This window comes from Nelumbo nucifera, chromosome 1, assembly GCF_055504915.1.
Source record: "Nelumbo nucifera cultivar China Antique chromosome 1, China Antique-T2T, whole genome shotgun sequence".
Classification (NCBI taxonomy): domain Eukaryota; kingdom Viridiplantae; phylum Streptophyta; class Magnoliopsida; order Proteales; family Nelumbonaceae; genus Nelumbo; species Nelumbo nucifera.
The window spans coordinates 10,233,442-10,242,066 of NC_142649.1; positions in this window are offsets into that span (position 1 = coordinate 10,233,442).

An 8,625-nucleotide genomic window follows, 5' to 3' on the forward strand; every position below is an offset into this window, starting at 1 on the left:
AACCAATAAAATTATGAAATTGCCCTTAAATTAATTGTTAGGGAGTCAATAAAATATTTCAAAATGTTAGAACTACCCCTTCTTTCCCTTCCTCTTGCAATAGAAGGGAACAATGTGAAATCCTTCCCCTGATTGCCCCTCACTAGTTCCCCTACTTCTCCCTCACTACCCCTTCTTCTTCTTCTTCTTCTTCTTCTTCTTCTTCTTCTCTCTCTCTCTCTCTCTCTCTCTCTCTCTCTCTTTTCCATCCCCACTCTTCCATTGAGTTGATTGAGTCAGAGCAATCGATGCACCTGGATTAACAGAAAACGATGAATAATTCAGGAGAAGAAAGAACTCAGAAGGATGGATTCATATACCCAAAATTGCCGATTGTGTTTCTAATAGAATGTATTGAAATTGAGGTGATTGATGGTCAAAATATACTATTTGCACAATTTCTTATGAAAACCAAGAGCAAGACAACCAATTTCAACTCAAAATTGGTAAAGGGTAAACTCAATAAACCTAGAAAGCAATAACAAGATTAGCTTGAAAGTTGAAACCCACAAGAGATGTAGAAAGGAAAGCAGAAAAACACACAAACAAATGGAGAAAAAAGATGACTCCCACTCAAACCAGAATCGAATTTAAGAAATTTTAGAAATTAGGGAAACAACAAACCGAATAACGAAAATCAAATCATACGTTGATTCATTCAACAAGGAGAGAGATTGGGATAAGGGATGAGCTCCCTCTACAATTGATCAAGTGGTTCTCGGAGGTACGATCTGTGTCGCTCAAGGGGAAACTGCATTTTGCTAATTTCAATCTCGTGTCGGAGGGGTGGGGAGGGTACGTGTACCCTTGGATCTCGTCCATGGCCGAAGCTTACTTGTGGTTAGAGGAGTTGATGTTGAAGTGCATGGTGGTAACTGATGAGGTGTTTGAACTGATCTCGCATTTGTTTAAGAATTTTAGTGTTTTGGTCCTCTCGTCTTGTAAGGGTTTCACTATTGATGGACTCACTACCATTGCTGCCAATTGCAAATTCTTTTTCGTTCACTACTCAGTTCTATTGCTTTGTGTTGGGTGGCAGCTTGGAATTGATTTTTAGTAGGTTTAGTTAAAACCTCAAGTTCTCATATGAGAATGAAAAAGCTTCAAGGAGGTCGCCATTAATAGTTGTTGAAGCTCTATTCACTACTACCATGAAGTAGATGAATAGTGCGTTTTGGTTGCTTTGACTCAATTAATTTGATGGAAGAAAGTGGAGACAGTGGGGGTGAAGAAGGCGAAGAAGAAGAAGAAGAAGAAGAAGAAGAAGAAGAAGAAGAAGAAGAAGAAATCAATGAGAAAAACCAGTGAGGGGAAATTGGGGGAAGTATTTCATAATGTTCCCTTTGCGGTTTCTGTTGCGAGAGGAAGGGGACGCATGGGCAATTCTGACATTTTAAAATATTTTACTGACTCTAACAATTAGTTTGGGGCAATTTTATAATTTTATTGGTTTTCCGTCTGAATCAATGACGGAAAGGAGGTTTTTGTCAAGATTTTTAAAAGTTTAGAGGAGCTTTTTGCTAAAGTAAAACTATAGGGGAGGTTTTTATGATTGTTAGAAACTTCGGGGGAGGTTTTTATATTTTACCCATATATATATGCCTCACCTCAAGGCATAAGCCTCGCACCTCAATGCTTAAGCCTTTTTAAAACATTAACTGAAGTACAACGGCTCTTGGCTTTTTGAGGTGGGTCTTACATGGACGGCCTTGAAGCTATGCTTGATGAAAAATTTGGAGAGCTCAAATTGGCCATCAATCAAGCATTTTCTTTTTTTTTTGTTTTATTGGACTGTCCACTTCAACCTCTTCAGATATCTTATTCGGAATGCCTCAATGCACCTGAACCAGCCTGACTTTTGATGTCGGTTGATTGATTACAAGTTTTTCTGGTACCATGTATTTCTGGCATCAAAGTCGAACCCTCATCTCAGCCCTCCCAAATGAGCACATAATAGTAATAGATGGGGCCAAAGACGCATCATATGTACCAGAACAAATGTCCGCTATATATATATATATATTGTAGGAGATAGAACAAGATCAACCCAAAGATTTATATAGGATGTGTTTGGGTTTTTCTCCTTGAGCCAGGCACGTGGTTATGGGTATTGGGGGTAACCCAACCCAATATCGTTATACCCATGACCCCCAACCCTGGTGTGGTGGCAATGGGTTTTGACTTTTGACCCCCAACCAGTGATTGCATCAACCGAAAGATCAGATTGGTACCCCGCCAAATGTACCCCATAGTTGCCCCATATCCACATATTGGGAGTATCTCCCATACTTGTCATTGGGAGATGTTTTCAATACACGGCTAGGATGGGCTGATGTGAATTCATCAACTGAACCATCACTATCAATTAAATTGAGATCGTTATGGGAAGAATATCTTTATGCCATCCTCATAACACTTTACAGCCATGCATTGGGAATCTTTCCATAAATGAAAAGATATAAATAAGGAGATGTTCTAAAAAATCCCAATATATGGCTGCAATGCAAATGTTGTGAGGACGAAATACGCATGCTCTGTTGGTGATGGGATATGGTCCTAGCAAATGGGCGCCTCACATACACATTCACCGTGCATTGGAAACATCTCCTGTGAATAATAACAAATAAGTATGGGAGATGCTCCCAATGTATGATAGGATGTGTGTGAGGGGCCAGGTGTGAAGAACAGATCGGGTCTCGCTCTTTTGGTGTAAGACCAATCTGGGAGAATTATTTTTCATTTAAAATTCTAAGTTCCACAATCAAAATGTATAATGTTCTGTTTGGTTTGTGGGATGGGGATGAAAAAAAGAGAATATTCCTACCTTCCTGGTTTGAATCAGAGAACCAACAACGAAGAAATCATTGTTACCTCCCCTTCCCCGTTGAAAGCAGCGGCGGCTTCTCTGGTTCGAAGCAGAGAATCAGAGCAGAGACTACTACCTTCCTTGTTTGAAGCAGAGAACCAACGACGAACTGTTACTGGTGGCGGAAGCTTCTCTTTCTTCTTCTATTACTATTGAGAAATCCTTATCTTATCTTCATACATGTATCTTTGGCTAGTTGTAGTTTCCTACTACAACTGAATCTCCTAAATTGTATATATACGAGTGTATCTTGCATAATGAAGGCACAAAATTCTCCACAAAGATTTTCTCATGGTATCAGAGCCTGGTGTGTTCGAACAGAATCCCTATGCAGCTTCGGTGCTTGACATGCCAGACAACTTGGGTTTCTCCTCAACCAGAAGTGGACCGCCTTCCTCCCATCGAAGTTCGGCCAGTCATTGTAGCATCCGGCGACATCCTGGAACCTGCGCGATTAGATAACAGTGGATGATTGATCCCCCACGTAGAATTTCCGGTCATATATGAAATTTCTGTGTCGGATCTGCTCTGCTGGTTTCTTGGAATGCAGAAGTCCCTTGAGTTGCAAAGCTTATAGAATCTGCTTTAGCGTCTCTAGATCCTTTGCTGGTTCATCGATTCCCCGCATCTTCAACTGCTTCTCGATCTCTCCGTAGAGAGAGTCCGTGTGTTTTGGTTCCGGAAAGAAATCTTGCATGTCAAAGAAACTCTTACGATGCTGTTGCATCTTCCATGATGACGTAGATAGGCCTCCGCTCGAAGGTCTCGATGGTTCGAGCTTTGGTTCTCTCACACAAAAGTCAATTGAATCCAGTTTCCTGACGTTAGACTTATTATCTTCCGGAGTTGCATTGTCTCTAATCACATTGCTGGTGACGTTAACTCCGAAGCTGGTCTAGAATTGCTACTTTAGATGGAAGTTGTTCCCGTCAACGAAACGATACTGAAGCAGATCTCTTGATACTCTGGATTCTGAAGCAGATCTCCGTAACTCAGGCTGGTCTGATTTCTTGAGAGGCTCACGCCCGGAGTTGGGCAGCGCTTCGAGGCCCATAAGTCGGGCTATGACGCTAGGCGAACGACGCTGCTTGTCGTTACCCTCGGGAGACGTCATTTCTACAGAGCTCTTGAATTGAGTCACGACAAAAATCGCTGCGTTGGTTCGGATCTCCCTCGGGTATAGGCTTTCCTGTTCGAGTGAACCCAGACTCTTCACTCTCTTCCAACAACGGCGATACCGAATTTCCTTTCGGAACAGAGCAAACACTACCCAGGCTGCGGCGAGTGAGACTGGAGGACAGAAGGCTGGAACCATGAATGATCATGATTGTAGCGGATTCCCTGGGCTGAGTGGAGAACAATGGACAACACTTCTTAATATTCTGAACTCTCACAAATCTGGTGGAATGGGAAGACTTTCTGGTAAGAAAAATTCTACTGATTGGATAATTGATTCTGGGGCATCGCACCATATGACTGGAGAAATTGATTTATTGATGGATGTACGGAATATTACATCGTGTCCACTGCAGTGAAGGAAGGGACTTTACATTTGGGTGGAAATATTTATTTATATCGTGTGCTTTTTGTACCAAGAATGAACTACACCCTTATCTCCGTAGCAAAATTATTGCAAGAGATAAACTGTACTGTCACTTTTACTGACAAGCTGTGTGTGATACAGGACCAAATCTCGAGGATTCTGATTGGAGCGGGTGAGCAGTGTGATGGGGTCTATCATTTTAGAGGAGCAGCACTAGTTCGGGCGAATAGAACAAGCGGTATGGATGAATGGGAGTTATGGCATCGCAGATTAGGGCATCCGTCTAAACAGATATTATCTTTTCTTCCTAAAGTAGATAAATTAAATAGTAGAACTGAAGGAGATAAGCCATGTGATGTTTGTTACAGAGCAAAACAAACACGGAAAATTTTTCTTGAAAGTAAACATAAAGTTGATGATTGTTTTTCTTTAATTCATTGTGATACATGGGGCGCCTATAAAGTACTTGCCTCTCGTGGTGCAGTTTACTTTCTAACCATTGTTGATGATTATTCTCATGCTGTGTGGGTTTACTTGTTACTGAAAAAAAGTGAAGTAGCACATATTATTGAAAGAGGTGAATATTTTGTCTCCCATGAGAATGTGTTTCCATATGCCGCCAATCTAAAAGCAACTCTGGAAGACAACCCTGGCCCAGCCATTGCACTAGCTGATATCGTGGTTGATGATGATGTTTTTCATAGCCACAGAGGAAATAAAGACAGGGGGAGTGATACAACTGATATTTGTGGTAGGGGGAGCCTTGAAAATTATGGTGATGATAGAGAGGAGGAGCAAGGAGATGGAGAGAATGTGTAGGAAGTGGAAATCAATGGCGGTGAGGACGGAATTAGTGTGGATCCAACACCACGAACAACACCAGAAGAGCAACTTGGTAGGGGACATCGACATCGCACGCCGTCTGTTATGTTAAAGCCCTACGTAACCTACAATGCTCGGTGTTTGAAAGACCCCATTCACACTCAAGCCCACTTTGAATCAAAGTCCTTAGGTACGACTCCCTATCCCATAACAAATTATGTGACATGTACTAACTTCTCTGCTAGACATCAAGCTTTCTTAGCTGCAGTCACTGCAGGAGCCAAGCTCCAGCTTTTCTAAGGCAATGAAAAGTGAGAAATGGAGAGAAGCTATGAGAAAGGAAATCCAGGCTCTGGAGGATAATGGTACTTGGACATTGGAGACTCTACCTTACAGGAAAAAGGCAATGGAGAGTAAATGGGTTTATAAGATCAAATATAATTCAGGTGGGATGGTTGAAAGGCATAAGGTGCACCTAGTTATTCTCGGGAATAGACAGGTTGAGGGGTTAGATTACAATGAGACTTTCGCTCTTGTGGCCCAAATGAAAACAGTCCAAACCTTCTTAACCGTGGCAGCCGCTAGGAACTGGGAGTTGCATCAGATGGATGTACATAATGCATTCCTACATGGGGATTTGAATGAGGAGGTATACATGTAGTTGCCGCTAGGTTTCACAGCTAAGGATCGAACAAAAGTGTGCAAACTAAAGAAATCTCTCTATGGATTACGTCAAGCTCCCAGATGTTGGTTCTCGAAATTGACAACAGCCTTGATACAGTTCGGGTTTGTTCAATCGTATCTGACTACTCTTTGTTCACTTATTTCAAACACAATGTTCGTATGCACGTGCTGACATATGTTGATGACTTGATTGTTGGGGGAAATGATATTGTAGCCATTGCGAAATTTAAAGAATATCTCAACCGATGCTTCCATATGAAAGATCTAGGTCCACTCAAGTACTTCCTAGGTATTGAAGTAGCTCGTGGCCCTGAGGGAATATTTTTGTCTCAACGGAAGTATGCCCTGGACATCATCTCGGAATATGGACTGTTGGGAGCCAAACCAACGCCCGTGCCCATTGAATAGAATCATCATCTTGCGCTAGAAAAGGAAGCTCTAATGGAAAATCCAATCAGTATTGGCAACTAGTGGGGCGATTGATATACTTAACCATCACACGACCTGAACTATGTTATTGTGTTCATATCCTAGTTCAGTTCATGCAGAGTCCACGGCAAGAACATTGGGAGGCAGCTCTACGAGTAGTGCGATATATGAAGGGATATCCTGGACAAGGTATATTGTTACGTTCTGATAGCATTTTGCGTCTGTATGCTTATTGCGATTCTGATTGGGCAAACTGCCCATTGACACAACGTTGGTTGATCGGCTATTTTGTTCTGCTGGGGCAGTCACCGGTTTCTTGGAAAACGAAAAAACAACATATTGTGTCACGCTCTTCGGTAGAAGCAGAATATCGTTCAATGGTTGCGACAAGCTGTGAGTTGAAGTGGATGAAGCCTTTTGTCCTTGGGAGTGGTGCATGATGAACATGCGCGATTGTATTGCGATAATCAGGCGGCTTTGCATATAGCCGCAAATCCAGTGTTTTCACGAGAGAACAAAGCATATTGAAGTCGACTGTCATTTTGTTCGTGATGAGCTACGGCATGGGAACATTGTTACTTGTCATGTTCGAACCACAGAGCAGTTGGCTGACATCTTGACGAAGGCTCTTAGAAAAGAAAAATTTGCCTATTTCCTCGGCAAATTGGGCATTCAAAATCTTCATGCGCCAATTTGAGGGGGAGTATTGGGAAATCCTTATCTTATCTTCATACATGTATCTTTGGCTAGTTATAGTTTCCTACTACAGAATCTCCTAAATTGTATATGTACGAGTGTATCTTGCATAATGAAGGCACAAAATTCTCCACAAAGATTTTCTCAGTTACCTTCCCCGTTCGCAACGGCTTCTCTGGTTTGAAGCAAAGCAGCGGCGGCGACTTCTCTGGTTCGAAGCAGAGCAGCGTTGGGTTTTGAAGAGGAACTGCATTGAGCTGCCTTACAAGGAGCTGATGGGTTATGAAAAGATGACAACTGTGGAAGAATGCCAGAGTTCCTGACAGAAACTACAGCTGCTGCGTTACGCTATTGGAATCGTTCTGCTGGTAGGAGCAAGCTTGATCTTCGTCGGGATTGCTGGGTTTGGAGCTTACAGGATCTTGAGGAGGAGAGTGAAAGGGAGACTCGGGGAGGAGGGGATATCGCCCAGTCCTTACAGTGATTTTTGGTTCAGTGAGCTTTCGATCGATCGAGATGTGCAAATAGTGATGATAGTAGTGGGTTCAGCGAGCTTTACGCCGGCGAACTACTGTTCGTCTTCATGAACAGAGCACCACACAGCTTCCTCTTCAATGCTTTTTACACTTTTCCATTATTTTCTGACGCAGCGTGGAAGCAATGAGAAACCGGGCTGGCTATGCAAGCACCGGGCGATCGCTAGCTTCTAGCGAACTTGGCGGCTATGGCGAAGTCCCACTGTTTTGGCCTCTCCCGACATATGCTGCGAATTAAATTCCCTAAGGTCCGGTTTACCACTTCTGTCTGTCCATCTGTCTATGGATGGGCTGTACTGCTGAAATTAAGTGATGAATCAAACAACCTCCACAGGGTCATCCAAAAGTGACTGAGGAACCATGTGTCACGATCTGATGTGATGGCCTTGGGTACCCCATGCAAGTGGACAATCTCCCTAAAAAACAATTTGGCTGTAGCGGATGCATCTACTGTTTTCTTGCATGGGAGGAAGTGAGCCATTTTTGAGAATCTATCAACCACCACGAAGACAGAGTCCATGTTCCTCTAGGTCTTTGGCAAGCCTAGCACAAAGTCCATGGACAGGTCTTCCCATATAGTAGTAGGAACGGGTAGGGGCATGTAGAGACCTGTGTTCTGGGTTTGTCCCTTAACTGTCTGACAAACATAGCACCTGCTTACAATGGTAGACACGTCCCTTCTTAATTTCGGCCAGTAATATTGCCCCTTAACTGCTTCTACTGTTTTATCCCTTCCCAAGTGTCCTGCTAATCCACCCCCATGCAAATCCCTAATAATCTTTTCGCGGAGGGAGGTGCAAGGGATACACAACTGTTCCCCTTTCATAAATAAAGAAGTCCTCTGCTGGCTGCTTAGTCACACATTTCTCCCATACTTGTTGAAAGTCTTCATCCTGGGCATATAAATCTTTTAGGCACTCAAAACCCACAATCTCAACACTGAGGGTCTTGATAAGAGCTACACGCCTACTAAGTGCATTAGCCACTTTATTTTGCTGTCCTGTCTTATA